This window comes from Ictidomys tridecemlineatus, chromosome 2 (assembly GCF_052094955.1).
Source record: "Ictidomys tridecemlineatus isolate mIctTri1 chromosome 2, mIctTri1.hap1, whole genome shotgun sequence".
NCBI lineage: Eukaryota > Metazoa > Chordata > Mammalia > Rodentia > Sciuridae > Ictidomys > Ictidomys tridecemlineatus.
The window spans coordinates 144,665,798-144,684,383 of NC_135478.1; the positions used below are offsets into that span (position 1 = coordinate 144,665,798).

The window sequence follows — 18,586 nt, forward strand, 5'->3', positions numbered from 1 at the left end:
AGGGCAGAGCCAGGACTCCAAAGGGGGCGGGGTGGGCAGGCTGGACTCAGTGGGTGGACGTTGCCCTCCCTGGAGGCGGGCACCGAGATCCCGACTGCCTGGAATCCCCATCCCACCGCAGAGTGGCATTACAGAGTCTGAAGTTGGCCGCTCCCGGGATCCAGTCTGGGTCTTTCACACCCCAGTTTGGGCCCAACTACTGCATGTCACTTTAGGGATGTGTCCCCTCCACCCCTTTACCCCACCCCCACCACACACACACCAGCCAGGTTGCAGTTGATGGGGACTGAAAAAGTACAGCGAGCTTGTCTATTGGCCACCCTCCCTGCCGTCTCAAGAGCAGGCCTGAAACAGACAGGGACATTGGGAAGCCCCAGCTCCTTGAGCCCTGCATTTGAACCAATGGTTTGAAGGAGGTAGGGGAAAATGGGGACAGTTTAGGACTTTCCTCTCATAGGCAATCGAGCTAGCAGGTCACCAAGGAGATAGTAAAACGAGAGCCCAGTTCAGAAACCAGAGAGAGGGGAAGATAGGGAGATGCAGACTGAGAAGAGGAGAGAGAGAGAGAGAGAGAGAGAGAGAGAGAATATGAAAGTCAGAGTAGCAGGGAACAGAGTTGAACTAAAGTGGAAGAGAAAGAAAGCTCTCTGGGCAGAGGCAGGGAGACAGGCCAGGGCTGAACAGGAAGAGCAGGAGGCCAGGAGATGAGTTTGCAGAGAGATGGGGCTGGACCCAGAGCCGAGAAGAAGCAGAAAGAAGATGAGAGGAAGGAGAAGCGCCATCCAAGCCCCTAGCAGGGAGAGGGGAGCAGCTGTGCTGCAGACCCCACAATCCAGCCTGTGCCCTGTGTGTCCCCAGCCAGCAGACCTGGTGGCAGCCAAGGAACCAAGCAAGGAACTCTGCGACAGAGCCAACCAGGCACCCTTACGCGTAGGCATGCTGGAAGGCAAGCCAGGCCTGCAGGGAGGGTCCCTCCTTGGCCATCAGGGAGGCCCCTCTCCTCCCACTCACCCTACAGAGTCCTAATCAGGAGCATTGGTTCCTGCCCACTTACAGGAGGGAAAGGACGTCTCTGAGTTCAACATGCTTTAGAAGCAGGACAGGGAGGACCCATGCTGCAGAGAATGACCCTGGCCACTCTTCTGCCCGGCTGAAGCCCTGGCACTTGGGGTGAACTGCCAGGGATCACAGGGGTGTGTCTATGGGAGCAGGTGGCCAGCTGGGAAGCCTGTGCTTGGCTCCATGTGCCTAAGTGCCCATGAGACCAGAAAGAAGAGGCGGGATGTCACTGCAGAAGCCACAGGCCCTGTCTGCTCGGGCAGCCTGGGCAGCCGGAGGTAATCAGTGGCTTATTAACCCTCTGAGAGAGGGAGCTGACCCCACAGGGCCGCTTCCCGGAACCTCCCCCACATCCTTTATTCTGGGCAGCCCTGGCTCAGCATTCCATGCCCTGGGAGGCTTCCTCTTGCCCCTGGCCCCTGGCCCTGTGCCTTGGCACAGCCCCTCTAGTATGTTCTGTGGTCAGCTCCAGGGGCATCGAACCAGCGCTCTGTTTGTAGGCTGGGGTTCCTTCTTGCCAGGTTTTCAGAGGACAACCCTGTTCCCCCTTCTAGGCAGGTATTCAGGCTAAGCAGATATTGGCTGGACATGTTAGTAAGTCCCAGAGGACTGTGGCACCCCTCAGGCCAGACTCTTCTGAAATGGGACCATTTCCCTTCAGGATCCTAGGATTTCTCCTTCTGACTCTGTCCACTGAGGGGCTTACGTACATCCTCCTCTTCCCTCTCAGCTTTCACAATGTGCTCAGCGCAGGGGCTAGGATCTGACACTGACAGGTATAGGGACCCAGCCAAGAGGACTCCAGAAAAGAGGTGGGGAGAACTAGCCCCACACCCAGAGGCTGGTGTGGCCACACAGACATCAGCAGAGCCTGTGTGAACCCACGCAGGATCCAGGAGCCTGTGACACCGTCCACAGGTCCAGATCCGTGCAGCTGAGGGTACACGGTGTGCTACTGGGCATGCGGGTGAGAGTCCCTTGAGACTTACTAATGGACCCAGCAGATATTTGCCATGCCAAACACTGTTCTTGGGGCTGGAGAGATGGCTCAAGTCGGACGACCAGCCGCATGTCCTCGTGAAGTTTCTATTCTGGCATGTGAGTTCCTAGTCTATGTGGACTATGGCTGGTTGCACTATGACCAGGGAGCGTGTGTATGTGTGTGTGTGTGTGTGTGTGTGTGTGTGTGTGTGTGTGTGTGTCTGGCAGGGGCTCACCTACTGAGGAAAAGGGCAGGAGGTAGGGGACCAAGGTAATTAGTCAAGCTAAGAAAGCACTTTTGCGGGGCTGGGGATGTGGCTCAAGCGGTAGCGCGCTCGCCTGGCATGCGTGCGGCCCGGGTTCGATCTTCAGCACCACATACCAACAAAGATGTTGTGTCCGCCGAGAACTAAAAAAAAATATATATATTAAAAATTCTCTCTCTCTCTCTCCTCTCTCACTCTCTCTCTCCTCTCTCACTCTCTCTTTAAAAAAGAAAAAGAAAGCACTTTTGCACAGGCAAACTATGACTACTAACCTCTCACCATCTGAAGGTCCTCAAGGCGATGCTCCAACCACACCCCTCCCCCTGCCAGCATGGCTTCTGCCCTCATACCACCAGGATAGTGCCATGCCTTTGAGCCAAGGCATTATTAACACCAGGAGGCGCCATCAGAATGCAGGGGTCTCTAGAAGTGCTAAGGTGGACCTCCCTCCCCACCTCCCATAATGCACAGGGGCCTCCGCCGCCATAACCTGAGCATTTGATGGGAAAGAGGAAGGTTTGGGACTGGAGCCTCAGGTTCAGGCAGTTCTCAGACTCCTCCACTGCCTTCTCCTTGGTCTGTCACCATTCAGCCCAACCAGAGGAGGCAGAATGAAAGCAAACGGCATGCAGCTGAGGCCAGTCTTTACCACGGCCCTGGAAGACTTATGATGTAAGAGGTTTGCCAAGGAAAGAGGGAGCTGGGATTAGAACCCAGGACCACTTAATCCCAGGGCCCAAGCCCCCAACGCATGTCACTAGATAAGGGTCCAAGGAGGGCTTTCTGAGAGGACAGCAGGACTTCCACTCAGCCTGTCCAGTTCTTCACTTAGACCCCCGGAAAAAAAATTCTCAGGATGCACCTAAAGCAACTCACAAGCAAAGGTTTATTAAAGGATGGCAAAACAAAGATAGTCACACCTTGAAGGCAGAGTGTGACACCCTTTGTCCCTGAGAAGAGATGAGTGATACACCTAGGACTGACCTGACTGTGCATAGGATTTTCCTGGGAAGACAAGTGCAGATTCCCAGGCAAGCTTTTGTGTAAATCAAATCCCATGTCAAACATTTGATATTCGGAGCTCAAAATGTTCCTTCTTGTTTAGAGTCTGGCCATAAACTGTGTGGGCACATTGTGTGGGTCTTTGAATCTGGTGACATCAAAGTTGATTATGGTTTTGTTCTAATTGATCTGGTACAAACATACATGGAGGGTTTGTTCATCTAACTAAAGAGAGAAGCAGGAGCGGTCTTTTTTAAATTTTTTTTTTTTTTGAGTTTTTGATAGACCTTTATTTTATTTATTTGTATGTGATGCTGAGAATCGAACCCAGTGCCTCACACATGCTAGGCAAGCACTCTATCACTGAGCTACAACTCCAGCCCACCTTTATTTCATTTATTTATTTTTATGTGGTTCTGAGGATCAAACCCAGCTCGCCCCGCACATGCTAGGCGAGACCATTTCCCTCTACCACTGAGCCACAACTCCAGCCCCATGAGTGGTCTTTTTATAGATCTGGGTCTCCATCTAGTATGGCTCTCTTTTCCACTCTCCTTGAAAGCCCCCAGGGACCTGGTTACCTGCCCCAGTTCTGTTGGCCCAGAAGGGCTGAGGCTGCAGACCCCAGGAGGGACTAGGGTGGACAGAAGTGGGAGGGAGGGGCAGGAGTGAGGGAGGAGTGAGTTCCAACTTCCCTGAAAAACTTGGGTGAGCAAAGCAGCCTGGGTTAAAGATGGGCACCCAGAGAAGCTGGGAGAGTATGCCAGTCCCAGACAGCCCTGGGAACTCTGGCCCAAGGCAAGGTGCCATGGTCATCTCAGCTCCTCCTCCAATATGTCCCAACTTGTCAGACACTGTCCCCTCATCCTGTGCTGGCTTCAGTATCCTTCCCATGAACAGCAGCACTGTCCATTCCCCAGAGCCCACGGCCTGAGCCAGGCTAAATAAGCAGGAGTGGGGGGGGGGTGCCCTCTACCCCCCACCCTTCCACCCTGCTCTTGAGACCTGGGCGGGGCTGGAGGCCACTCAGGCCCTGCTGGCCGCAGCTATCTCAACAAGTGCTTTTCCAGATGTGCCTCATTCCAGGGAGGGCTGGCTGTTCCCAGGATGGTTCATGTGCCATCTCCACAGAGACCAGAGGTGGGTAGGTGGACAGAGTCCCTGATGCTGGTAAAGGGTCCAAATCTCAGGCAGTGTGAAGAGAAGACACCCATGGGTGTGGCCATGGCTGTCACCAACCTAAAACTTCTGTTGAGTGCAGGACAGAGGGGCCAACGGGGAATGGAACCTATTTCTGAACTCAGCAGGGATTTCTTGCCCACAAGCCCGGTTATGCAAAGCAATGACTTCATTCCCTCTGGGAGGCCCACCAAGAAGATGGAGTGGGGGGTGGGAGGGTACACAGGCAGCAGAAAGTGTGGCCAGCCAGTCACCGTCTGCTCACCAACAACTTGGATGCTTTTTCTAGAATCACTTTCCTGGATCGGGGCAGAGAGCAGTGATAGGAAATGGGAAGACTGGTCAGTCCCCACGGGTGGTCAATATCAGAAAGCTGCCCACCTACTGAGAATCCTGACCAAGGCCTGACCAATCCTGCTCTCTCTGATAACCTCTTTGACAGGGCACTGCTTCTATGCAGCCAGGCAGCCCTGCCCCTCAGGAGGCCATGGCCATAGCAGAAACTTAGTACCAGTCTGGGGTCATCTTTCTTATGCAGCAAGGATAGCCCTCCAACCCTGGAGGAGGGAGCAAAGGCCGAGGCCCAGAGCACACAGGACTGAAAGTGTTGTAGGGACCGAGGAGCAGGAAACAGTTTTATTTGGCTCAGAGGGCACAGCTTTTGCTGTAATCAATCAATCCCCTGAACCCTGAGTTCAGGTAGTTTCAGAGTTTTATACCCAGCATGTAAGGGGGGGGGGCTTAGAAGTTCACAGTCTGCAGAAGTTCACTTAAAAGCAGCTTTTTCTTTCACTGTTTTGGGCAAGTTAACTCTTCAAGACAACACCTGAGAAGGGGAGAGCTTCTTTTCCCCATTTTTCCTCTCCCTGCCAGTTGTTATCATGGAGCCCCTTGGTAATTATCATAAAAACGTAGACATCTCTGTGAAGCCCAGCTCAAGGCCAGAGGCCTTGTTTGCACATTTCTATAAAGTACTATACTGGATATGTTTTTGAAAAACTAGTAAGGGGGTGCCCAGCACCTGGAGTGCTGGTATCTTCTCAGCCAGTGGCCAAGTAAAACAGGAAAATAGGAAGTTTATCTACTTTGAACTCTTCTGAAGAGACTCTTTTGCTGACAGTCCTAAAATCAGCCATGGTGAAGATTTCTGGAGAAGCCCAGTTCAGACTTTTCTGTGGAGAAAAGGGGTGCCATTTTAAAAGAAGCCAGTTCCAACTCAGCTCCTATACCTAGGCCCCAGGCTCCTCACTCACCACCCAACGTGGCTGCTGCACCCACCTTCCCTGCGCCACCCTGAGGTCTATGCTTCCTGGCTCACTGTGCCTGGGTGTCACTGTCCACACTTTGTCCTGTCCCGGAGCCTGGCCCTCCTCCTTCCCAGATGCACCAGCTCCTGCACAGCACTCTCGATTTAGGCCAGGCTCCCAGCCTAGCCTGGGGGGGGTCCCAAATTGCCCCACAGGTGAGGCTGGCCCTAGAGTCAGGCCTGGGCCTCTTCTTCCCCATGCCCCATCCTGCAAGAGCTCACCACAGGGCTAAGTGTGACCAGGGATGATCTGGGAAGCTGTGTCCCCAACCACCGTGTTCTTGAGGGACAGACACTACCTCTCCAAGCATGTGAATTCTTCCCTGTCCGGCAGATGACTCTCCAACATTTAGGTGTCACACGATCTCTCTCAAATCAAAAACGGATTTAGCGGGGCCCCCAGTGATTCACGAGAGGGAACAATTTAATAATTTTCTAGGCGACTGCCTCCCATTCATGTCTCCTTTCCCGTCCCCTCCCTCGCCCCCACCCACGCTGCCCTGAGCAAAAAGCTAGGCTTTTTGTCCTAGGGGTGGGGGGCAATGTCACACCTATTTCTGGAAGGCAGGATTTTCTGATTCGATGTTTTATCAGCACCTCTACGACAATATCCCACAATTCTTGATGCCACCGAGGAAGAACCTCTGGGACAGGGTAGGAAAATGCTGCCATCGGCCTGGCTGGGGCCTACGAGGGTTGCATGTACCGTGTCCAGGGACGAAAGCAGAGATTCAAAAGTCAGGCTGAACTTGAATGAGGTCACCCCAGGAGACAGGGCGGTCCTCCTCCATCTCCACCCCAACCCATCTGGGGCTGGAGAAGGTCCTCCACGAAGGTGCAAAGTCACATTTTCCCCAGCCCAGCCCTGCAAGTGGGAATCCCTGCTGGCCCGGGAGGGAGGTCGGGCATCCCTCCCTTGCAGAAAAAGCTGCTGGTGGCTTTTGTGCCGGGCTGCCAGACCACACCCGTGGAGACGGCAGGGCGGGACAGCGCTCTCTGGGAGGAAGTGTCCTGTGTGTAAGTGGTTTGGGAACACTTCCTCACACTGGGCTCCTCCTCTCCCCTGGGCCTGGCCGGTGCAGCTTCCCTTCCTGCTCCCTTCTGCTTTCTCAAAAAGTCTCTTCTCTTTGCCTTTTTACGTTATCGAGCAGCAAGATCGGAAGAAGGAGCTAGATAGCACTGGCTCTCATACCCTGGTTTTGTGCGCTGGGAAACTGAGGCTCAGAGAAGACAGGTAACATGCCCCAGCGGGGGGGGGGGGGGGGGGGTGGGCTTTGGATGGGTCAGGGTGGAGCCAGGACTGGGCCTCCTGTCACAGGGCTGATCTGTAGCCACACCCAGCTGCCTCCCTGTCCTCCCTTCTCTGGTGGACAGGAGGCTGCCTCTTTCTTAGACTATGCAGCAAGGTTACAGAAAAGGGCTCTCTCTCCCTGACCAGGAACCAAGAAGCCTGAGCAGCTAGCTACTAGGGATCCACGGGGCAGATGGTCTTCTCCTCCAGGTCCCAGGACCTGGTTTGCTCACATCTCTGAGCGCGGAGTCATGGTCTTCCGTCCCCAAGGCTCCTGGCTGTCTGCTCACCTTTGAAGGTTTCTCATGCTCCCCAACCCTGACCAGCTGTTTGTACAGGCCATGTCCAGGTGCTCACAGCCAGTCCAGGGACTCCAGGCCAACTGGTAAAATGTGTCCCTGACCTGCTCATGCCCCTCTCCTGAAGGCCCCATGCCATCTGGCCCTGGATCCCACCCTTTTGTTGGGTCTTTTGGCCTCTGTCACTGTTGAAATACTTCCTCGGTCCTGTTCCCACCCCCCACCCCCATCCATCACTACTGTGCTCCTTGAACACTGTTCCCACACCTCCTGGCCTAATTCTATCTTCTGAAGGATCCCCTGGGGCCTTCTGCTGGAACAAGCTGGGGGCTTCCAATAACTGAAGACTCTCTGGCTCTTTGGCATTTCCAGGGTACAAAGCCCAGAGAGTTCCAGTGGGCAGAACAGAGGCCCTGGCCAGGCGGCCCCCCTTGCCCTCAGGGGTCCGTGGTGAACTCTTACCAGAGGGCATCTGAGCTGTGGTGACATTCCTCTATACCACGCTCACTCTTCTCACATGCTTGCCACTAGGAGTAATAGAGTTATCTTTAGGTCAATGTGCTAATAAAATTTAATTTTTAATATCTTTTTTGGAGGAAGAAGTCCATGGAAGCCAAAGAACCCAAGGCCCACAAAAATGGTAAGGTAGCCCTGACCACCACCCCCTGACAGCTGGGAGCACACAGCCTGGAGCAGGAGGTAGCTACTCCAGCTGTGCTCTGCTAGCTCTTCCAACAAGCTCCTAGAGGCAGATGGTGTTCCTAACCCTCCTCTCCTTCAGGATGGGTCCTCAGTCCCCCTTACCTGTCTGTCTGAGTCTGTCCTCATGGGTCACAATAGAGGCCTGATTATCTCTTCCTCCTCCCCAGACTGAGCAGGAGCTGCACACACACACAATACATGCTTTCACATGCAAGGACGTATGTATAGATAACGTAGATGCAAGCATGCATGCATACATGTAAGTTTTACACCCTATATGTGCACATAAATATCTCACATGCATGCACACACAAATATGTGCATAGAGGAAGACACAGGTGGTGGTCACTAACCCACTGACACATCAGAAATCCTTGACCATGCACACTGTTACCTCTGCTACCTGTACCCCTGTCTCCCTGTCCCCTCTGAGTACTCATTGAGTTATTGCCTCTCCCATGATGTTCATAATCCAAGCCCCTCCCTCATCTTATCTCTTTTTCCTGGAGCTCAGTTTTTGTACGTGGGGAGGAGCTGGGACAGGGCATGAAGCAGCAGGCAGCGAGTGACCACATTGCTCCATGTCCCTCTCTTGGACACATCTTACTTGGCTAGTCTCTCTTCCTCTCCAGACAGCACCCTGAGTGGGCATGGGCTTGGGTCTGACACAGCTCTCTGCACACAACCAGGTGGGGAGCAGGCCCCAGGGTGCAAGGCAGCTCAGGCAGAATGGAATCAGCCCTGTGCCAGCCTACTAGGCAGCCAGGGTCAGGAGGGTGTGCTTGACCTCCACGGAGAGAGACAGGGCAGGGCCACCTATTGGGCCACCCCTGTTCATTCTTTTGTCTCTTTGGATGCTCTGACGCTAGGGGCAGGGCTGGCGGGGGTGCATGCTAGGGCCCCTGCCCGCCATCCACCCGGAGACCCCTCCCTCAGTGTCCGTCTGGAGATTCTATTCATGTGAAGCCAACATTCCTGGAGCCCACAGGGCCAGCAAGATCATCTCACACAGGCAGATCGCTGTCTTGCCTAATGAGAAAATGATGACATGGCCCCCTGCTGTGGCCCCTGGGGACCTGAATCCCCAGCACCAGCCTGGCAGCTTCACCCCAGCCTTGCCCCACAGCTCCACCCTCAGGTCCTGGGAAGTTACCTCCCATGGACTCCCTGCCCCTTCCAGGCAGGGCCTTCCCACCACCTGTGTGGAGACCTCTGAACTCCCAGGGTATTAGAACAGCAGGCCCTTCAGGTCATTAAGACCCCATTGCACCAAGGGAAACTGAGGCATGGGCTGAAGTGACTACCCCAGTGTCCTGCAGCCTCGACCTACGCTCCCCACTCCCAAACCCAGCAGCACCACGCAGGGCACAGCAGAAAGGCAAGACTTCCTCCTTCCTCCTTGCCTGCTCCCCACTCCAGGTTGACATCACTGGGACCTCAGAGCCAGGTCTGGCAGGGTTGGGGCTGCAGGGACTGAACTCAGGAAGTCCAAGTGCTGAGGCCAGATGCAGGTTAATGGAGGAGGACAACTGCAGTCCAGGCCAGGTGAGGGCCCTCTCTCAGGCCCTCAGGCCCAAGAATGGAAGCCCTAGAAGTGACCCGTTTTACAGCCACTTAGGAGAGAGGGGGAGCTGCATCACATGCCTGCCTTGGTCTCCCCACCACCCCTGCCCTGCCAATCAGAGGACAGATGGCCCAAGGAAACACAGGCCATGGTCCCCAGATTGGTGGGTTTGTAAACTCACAAATATAAAGAGCAGAGACCAGGGCAAGGTTGTGAGCTGGCTGGGGAAATGCTGGTAGGTGAGGGCATTAGAAGTCATGGAGGCCTTCCTGGAGGAGGCAGAGTGTGAATCACAGAATCTTGGATCTGCAGAACCACAAAGGCTGCCTGAAATCACATATCCTCAGACCCAGGAATCTCCTTGGTGAATCCCTACCACAGGGGGATTCACAGTGAGTACTTCCCCTAACAGTGACATCTTCTTTTCAGGCCACCTATCCCCTTGTAGTACAGTGCTGATGGTTAGAGGGTCACCCACCCCATGTCACTTCCCAGCAGGGCTGCCACTTTTCCCAGAGTTCTACACCCTCCGTCTAGTGACGGCTCTTTGGAGCAGAAGCAGGGACCTGAGGGCCCATCCCCTTGGGGGGACACCCTCTCAGGAGGACCACTGCAGGTGTTTGGGGCTTACCTGTTCCTGCTTCACCCTGGTGGCAGTGCAGGGCCCCAGCATGGCATGGTATGGCCTGGCATGGTGATCCTGCCCCAGGGGCACTGGAGAAGGGTGACCTTAGTCCTCGAGGAGGTAGACAGGCAGCTCCTGGAGGATCCCCTGACCTGGGACACATGGCCACCATCATCCTTCCAGGAAATAACACAAAGAGGGCACAAGTCCCACACTCCTCAGGGACCTGACCTGCCGGAGATCGGGGCCTGGTAAGAGAAAGGGCAGGTTTGGGAGGGGTGAGTTCAAGCCTTGGGTCAGAGAGTCAGGGGAGGAAGAGGGGAGGCATCAGGATGGACCTGTCGCCTCTGTTCCCAAGGCATCTGAGGATTCCTCCCGTGCTCCTCAGACATTTATAGAAACTTAAATTCCCTGAAGTCTCTGATTCATTAAGTCTCAGTAACATCTAAGAATTCTGCATTTTTAACAACCTTGGGTGCTGCTGCTGCTGCTGGTCTCTGCACCACACTTTGTGCCATAAGAGACCATAAGGGGTGAGTCATAGTCTAGTGAAAACAAAAGAGAGAAAGGAAGCTACTCCTGGTACAGAGATGGCCACTGAGCATCACTTTCCACCTGAGCTTCCTGAGAGCCACAGCAAGAAAGAGGTGTTCACTAGCTCTTCCTCCAAGAGGACAGTCAGCTGCCTGTCCCGAGCAGAAAGGGTTTTTCCTGATTCTGGCTGTCCAGGGAATTGACCTGGCAGAACTTCTGCCAGGAGAGTTGGAAAGCTGGTCGGTCGTTTTAGGAGCACAGCAGGGTTTTCTATGGGAAGGGTTCAGACTTGAGTAGGGTGCATCGCTGATGTGCTGTCACAGTTCCGATAACACCATGCCTCTGGTGCCCGGCCTGGGGGCCGTCCTGCCACCTCTTACTGACTCAGATGCCAACGGGCTCAAGTGTCCCTGCCAACGATGAAAACCTGCTACTGGGTGCCCCACCATGTAGTTCTGGGGGGATCGGGGGGCATCTGGGACCCAGGTCTAAGCCACAGGAAGAGGTGTGGTGGATCTGTGGGCAACGGAAGAGCCCCACCTTTTCCCAGTAATCAGGAAAGGCTTCCTGGAGGAGGGCATGTGGCATACAGGTCTGTTTATGTAAAGGAAGGGAGGAGGTTTGGGGAGAGGCAGGTCCAGGCAGGAGGGAATGGAGGGGGTGGCATGGCAGGGGTTCCAAGCCATGGCAAGGGCAGGGGCAGGGGAGTCTCCCTCAGTGCCCCTCTCCCCATGGCCAGCTCTGACCCTTAGGGAGAGAGTAGTGGAAGGAAGATGGCAGGCCCTCTCGCCATGCTGTGCTCCCCGGATGTCCTGTGTGAGTCTGATTCCTCTCCCCACCTGAAGCAGAGCCATGGGCAGTCTCTGCTCCCCCTTCTCTGGTCTGGGTAGAGGAGGACGCCTGGGTCTGCCTTGGAGTAATGATGTAGGGAGCTTCCCCACCTAACCCAGGCCAGTCCCCGTGGGAGCTGGAGTGGAAGCCGTGGCTCAGGCAATGAGGAGGCCTCTGCCGGTAAGAGTGGACACAGCCACGGCAGGACAGGGAGAGGACAGACCTGGGAAACCAGACACTAAGGGGCCCTAGGGAAGTCACCACCCCAGCCGGGGCTCCTCCCTCGTATCACAGGTACATTGGATGACAAGTGGCCTGACGGAGTGCAGGCTGAACACAGCTGGGTCCCCAAGCCTGGGTTCCTGGCCTTCCCTGCCACACCTTCCCAGGGAGGTGTCCCTCTCTTCCCAGCCTCCTTGTGCTAAAAGCAGCATGATCCTGATGGTTTTCCAGAAGAGGAAATGGAAAATCATTAGACAAATAAATCCAAGGTATGCCTGCCTTAACCAGGAAGATGGAAAAAGCCCTTGGTATTCTCTGCAGTGATTTGGGGGGACAAGAGGAAAGGGGTTCACAGGCAGCCCTGCAGCTGGAAGGCGTGGCACCTCAGTTGGCCAGGCCAGCTTCTTTCTGGGCGGGACAGACAGGGGTGCCCCACGATCCATCACTCCTTCTGGGTGCTCACCCTCGGGGAGACGACTGAATTGAAGGAAAGGCTGGGCTCCTACACAATAGCTTGTGGGTATAGAAACCAAGACACTCCAGATATTTCCAGAGGCCCTCAGGAAATAAGGGAAGATAGGGGAGGCGGGGCCGTAGGAAGTCCCGCCCTGTACAGAGACCTTCCAGAACCTCAGCAAGTCTTCCAGGACGCAGGGGAGCCCAGAGGAAGCACCGGCCACCTGTTCGCCCCAGGCCCTGGGTGACAACCCGGGCTCTCTGAGACTCACTTTCCTCCTGTGTCACCAGGGAGTGCCAGCTCTCTAGGGGCTGCATACATCGCTTGCCACTGCTGCCCCCAGGGTCCATCTCTGAGTGGTCACAGCTGAAGTGAGGGATAAGGCCACCTTGAGGCATAAGGCCACCTTGTCCCATCACCTAAAGCGTAGGGTCAGGGAGAACCAGAGGGTGACCCAGGAGCAGAGGTGGGGCTGATGTGAGTTGGGAAAGAGAGAGGAGGAACTTGCTATTCAGGTGAGGGTTTGGGGAGCTCTAGGGATGGGTCAGTCTCCAGGGGTCAGCCAACAGAGGGTGAGGTCCCGTAGGTCTCACTCTATCCCAGCCTCCCACATGGTCACCCTCCTTAGACACACTTCTTGGGTCTCAGTGAGGCCGACCTGCCCCAGCCCCAGCACTCTCTCAGCCGGCTCTCAGGACAGGAGTCACCCTCTCTTGAGCATGCAGTAGGTGCCAAGTCCTGTTCTTCATCCTCACCCTGGCTTTATAAGGTGTCTACTATTATTACTGTCATTTTACAGATGGGGAAACTGAGGCCCAGAATGGTCATTTTGCCCATTTGCTTTGTAATTTGGGGGACACAAGACAGGAACTAAGGTCAAATTCCGGGGACCAGCTCATAAACACATTCTTTTTTTCTAACAGCACACAAGTGAAGCAAGAATCCCCCCTAAGCCCCCAAGTGACCACAGCAGACAGACAGGTTCGGGTCTGTGACCCACAGGCCCAGGTGGGCCAGGCTGCAGGACGGAGGATCTATGTGTCTGAAGGCTGGAGCTCGTTTCCCTGCCTGGTAGAGATTCTTGGGTCCCCAGGAGATGAGCACTTTCATAATGCCCACTGGAACCCCCACATGGCCAGAGATGGGGACCCAGACCCTGAAGACACTGAGTCTCCCCATGGGAAGAGACCCTACCCAAGGCCACCAAGGGACTGAAAACCATCCTGCCAGCCTGGCTGCCTTCCACGGTGCAGTCGGCAGTGGCCCCAGGGAGCAAGACGGTCCAATTCAAATGCCCAAGGTCACCAACTGCTTGGAAAACAATGGGCAACAGGTCCAGCCATGGCCAGAGCCAGAACAAAGGACTGGCACTTCCTCGCATTCAGGGCCTCCTTCATGGTCTGCCAAGGCCAGAGGATGGAGGAAACCTTCATCATGAGGCAGGGATGTTGTGTCGGCTGGTCTCAGAGAGCTGCAGCTGCCTGGCTTGACAGAGGAGCAGAAAGAGGGACCAGCTGCTGGAGGCCCAGCTCAGCCTGCTGGGAAGTCCTCCCACCTTCCTGGATCACTCAAACCGGGGTATCTCCCACCTGCTCCTCCTCTCCATGGCCCCAGCATCTCCCCTCTGATCTCCCCTCCACATCGTGGCTACTCAGTCTTTGGAAAACACTAGGATCCACCACTGCTCTGCTCTGAAGCCCTCTGTGGCTCCCCAGTGCTCCCAGGAGGAAGTTCAAGTTCTTGGGCCCTTCAGGATTCAGTCCTACAAGTTTAATCATCCTGTGACTCCCAGGCTCTCCAGGTCCCCTCCCACTGAGAGTCATGCCCCTGTCCATCCCACCTGGAGTGCCCTCTGCCCCTCCTCCCCACTCCTCTCCTTAGGGTTGGGCCTCAATCTATTCCCTGCTCAGAAGCCTCCCTGACTGCTCCAGCCCCGTGCTGGGTCCCTTCTTCTGAGCTCTACGGCCCGAATAAATCCAAGAATCATCTGCGTCAGAAGCTTGTGGGACAGGGGGCTGGGAGGCCAATCAATACTTGAACAATCCTTCTTTAGACTCGGGTTCCCAGGCACCGCAGTTGCTGTTGACACAACTGTCCTGATGTAATCATTAATAGCACCCCAGGCTCAGTGCCTGCCGCTGGGGCAGAGAGGGCAGGCCCCCGGGGATGGTGTCTCAAGTATCCCCAGAGGGAGCGGGCCACTGGGAGGTGGCTGCGCTTATCACTGAGAACTCTGAAGGCTCCGCAACAGGGAGGGTCTTTTGACAGACGTCAAAAGGCCCTAAAACGGAAAATGCCTGATAAGCACCCAGGATCACCCTTATCAAGGGCCACAGGAAAGGCGCCAGGTCTAATCTCAAAACCACACCCGGAACCAACGGTTTGGAGACCTCAGGCAGCGCCTCCCACAGACACTCAGGGACTGAGGCTGTCAGCCTGGAGGCGGGCCGTGGGATAGGGCGGGAGAGGGGCTTCCTTCCAGGGGGCAGTGTGAACCTTAGGCTTCATCCCAGGTGGGACAGGTACCTGAGGGGAGGGGGGAGGGAGGATCCCTGAGCCTAGGAAGAAGGAAACTGCTGTACAGAGGTGTGTGCCTGTGTGTTGGTGTATGTATGACAACAGGGGGCGTCAGTGACCGGAGGTCAGCACCCACCAACCAGGATCTGCCGTGCTGCTAGAGGAGCCAACCATCCTGTAGGCGCTCAGAGGGTGGAGCTTAGCTTTGTGGCGGAGTGATCCGGGAGGACTTCCCGAAGGAGGGGCTCGCAGCTGGCCCTGTGGGATGGACGTGGGAGCCAGAGGGCAGGGGCAGCTAAGAACACCAAGGAAGCCTTCAGCAGCAAAGCACCCACTAGGAAAGCTGCTACCGTGATCTGGGGTGGGTGTAGCCCAAGTACAGCTGCAGCAGAAGCAGGAAGAAGGACTCACAGCCACCTCTGGTCCCCCACCAGATTTATCCCTCAGGTCCAAAGACTGTGTGGTAGACAGGTCTCCAAAAGACCCCAGTGAAAGAGAAATGCTCCAGGAGGGCTCTTAAGTAGGAATTTCTGCTTGGGTCTCAGTTTCCCCGTCTGTAGATAAGGCCTTCGGTGACTTCCTTGGAGGACACAGAATGGGTAACTGCGCATGCGGGCAGGGAGTGGAATAAAACACCTTGAGGAGCATGAAGGGAAAGGCAGCCTTCAGGTTTCAGGAACCCCGGAGTTACCAGCCTGCTTGGTGGGGTCCTGAGCCCTCTGTGTGCCTAAGAGGCTGCTAAGCGCACACATACCTGCCTACTAGCAGACCCCGGCAGGGTTCTGCCTGCCTATGGGCAGTCTGCCTGCCCACTGCCTGCCTTCCAGCCAGCCCACCCCCTCACCCTGGAGTTTGCATTAAGCAATCTCCATTATCACAAATACCTGGCATTTTTGCCTGGTAACTTCAGCTCCCACAGCCCCATGAGGTTAGGGCATGATTCGGGAGTAGGGAGGACTCTGGTAAGTGGAAATACCTGCAAAGAGACTTGGCAGCCTGATGGCCTCTGGCAATGTTTTGGATGCTCTAAGGTCTCCGTGGCTTTGTAAGGATCATCCACAGGGTGGCAAAGGCCATGGGCCATTTTTCTCTTGCATCCTCTCCCCACCTGTCCCCTTATGCTGCCTTCCTGGGTGGACACAGTAGCCCCTCAATCCCACTCCCTCCTCTGCCAGGTCTGAAGCAGAGCTGTGAGCAGGTCTCCTCTCTGGCAAACGTTCCATTCCCACCCACCATCTAGGCCCTGCACCTGCCCTCTGCCGACTCCTGGTCCTCCAGGTCTCCCACTGTCTGCTCGCCCAGGATGAGACTCGCAGACATCATGGACATCATCTCTCCGCTCTCACTGTTCCTTCCCACTGGAATGTTCTTCTGTCCAGTTCTCCACTTGTCCTTCAAGGGCCAGACTAGATGCAACCTCTGCCAAGGAGTTTCCACCCTCACTGGAAAGACTGACAGCAAACATTTATGGAGTCCTTGTGACATGCCAAGCCCTGCGCTAAGCGCTTCACAATGTGTTAACTCACTTCAACCTTACGACAACCCTGTGAGGTTGCGTCCTTACAGATGAGGTGACTGAGGCCGGGAGGAGCTTCGTTGGAGTATTCAAGGCCACGCGGTAGAAGTGGTGGATCTAGCTAGTCCCGACCCCCTGCTCCTGGTGTGGCTTCTTGCTGGCATGCCTACAAGGCACCTCTCTGGTGCGTCTTGCTGTACTTCATGAAAATCACAAGCCCTAGAGCCGAGTTTCTTAAGCTTGACCCTAATTCAACTGATTTCATTAAAATGCCAATTCTGACTCCCTAGGCCGGAGGTGGAGACTGAGAGGCTGTCTTTTTAAGAAGCTCTAGGCAGTGCTGCTGCTGCTGCTCTAAGGACCACACTTTGGTGAAACTAGAGTGCAGAGCAGACTAGAAGGGTCTTCCAGCACCATCACCTGCTTGCAGAGCTGAGGACCTGTGACAGCCATGTCCCTTCACTCCCCAACCCTCACTGGAGCCTTCCTCCAGGGCTGGTGCTGTGGATGGACTCAGTCTTGCCTCTGTCCCTATCTTCCCCTGAAGCTCAGATTTGCAGACTCTGGGGAGCAGTAAGGTGGAATCTGAATGTACCCCTGTCTTGGGACATCCCCTAAGCCCTGGCCCAGCTCTAACCCCCAGGGAATATTTGTCTTTCTTCTGGAAACTCCTCTTCTTGCCTGTGCTGGCTCTATGTGGAACTACTCACAGACAGTGGTGCAAACAGGCTGCGGCCACTGACCCGCCACTGCCCTCCAAGCCATGAGGAAGGTGAAGACACTATTGGCTGGCAGGTGAAGAGGCCTGCAGCTAGTGAGGATTCTCTGGAGAGAAGCCTCAGTGTGTTGGGCCTCTTCTCCAGCTATGAGGACAAGGGAGGTACATCTCACCTCCTAAAGCCAAGTGAGGGAAGCTTCAAGAAAATTGCTTGGAAACTTTACTGAGCTCCCATGGAATGTGAGATATTCTTGCAAAAATGGTGACTGCCTCATCTGGGGAAGGGTGAGGGGAGAAGCCAAGATGGTGCTGGCTCCTGACAGGCACCTAGCATACAACAGGGTCCATCAGGGAAAGGTCCAGCCTACAGAGTGCAGGGATCAGAGATGTGCCAGGGTTTTGCATGGTCCAAATGTGGATCCTGCAGAAGGGAGACTTGGGTGTCTTACAAAGAGGATAGACAGGAGGCTGTCCTTTGCAGAGAATCTACCATAAGCAGCAGGTGGAAGATGACCCCTGTGCCCCAGCTCAAGAGAGATCCCTAGCATGGAAGGTCCCTTTAGAAAAAATGGAACCAGCACTGTTTATGTGCATGCCAGCGGACACAGGGCAGCACCCAGCACAGCTGCACCACCCAGGTGAGAACTTTCTTCCTTGACCTTCTTCCCAGCAGGAAGCTCCCAGGATCTGGTGCTTTGTCTTTATTAGAGGCTGTTGGGGATCTGGGAGGAATCCTGGGGCATGGTGAGAAAGTGTCCAAGCAGCCACAACTTCCTGTCCCAGGTGACGGCTAAAGGGTGAGGGAGATCTTCATATTGAGGAGAGTTTGGAGTTAAGGATCAGGTAGACGGGTCTCTTACTGTTTATGATGGCCTGCTATATACCTTCCAGAGACCAAGAAACAGTGAAGAGAAAGAGAGAATACATTGGGAAGTAATTAGAATAAAACCACTTTCTGGTGGTACTCTGAGGTCAGCATGTTCAATACACTGTCCCCTAGTGCGTGGGCGGTAGAGACGGAGTAGCTGAGCCTAGGACTGGCCCTTGGAAAGCCAATCAACTCTAGGATATGGTTCTTAACATTTTTGGAGGGCAGCTGGATCCTCTAATTCCAAGTTCAAGGCCAAAATGGAGGCTATGGACCTTTAATGAATATGTCCATGAATGCAATGATTTTAATATAATCTGCCCCTCCAAAGCCTACTCACAATGTCCCTAGAAAACAATACACCTCAAATAGAGCATGCCTAGAGGTGAGGAGGGATGGGCATGTACCTGCGTGTTTGGTAGCGATACTATGGATTCGTTGTAGCTTCTAGAAGGAGGTGCTGGGCTCTGCTTACCTTCCATTCCAGGGCAGCACGCTTTAGCACACCTGCATGTAGGCTTCTAGAAAAGTCATTGCTTTGTACTTTGTTGCAACTGAACTTTTCAAGCAATGCTGGGAACAGTTTGTTTTCTGTAGCCCTGCCAAGGAGACCCTGGCCAGGAGGTTAAGTGAGTTTCATTGAAAAGAC

General features: G+C 54.8%; 1 long non-coding RNA gene across 1 annotated transcript; it reads left to right on the forward strand.

The window, feature by feature from the left end:
• The first annotated feature begins 6,852 nt into the window (after window positions 1-6,852).
• LOC144375357 (uncharacterized) lies at window positions 6,853-14,306 on the forward strand. The gene is made up of 3 exons (XR_013435080.1): window positions 6,853-7,027; window positions 7,984-8,023; window positions 13,242-14,306. It is a non-coding gene; the product is annotated as an uncharacterized LOC144375357 (long non-coding RNA).
• Window positions 14,307-18,586: the final 4,280 nt, after the last annotated feature.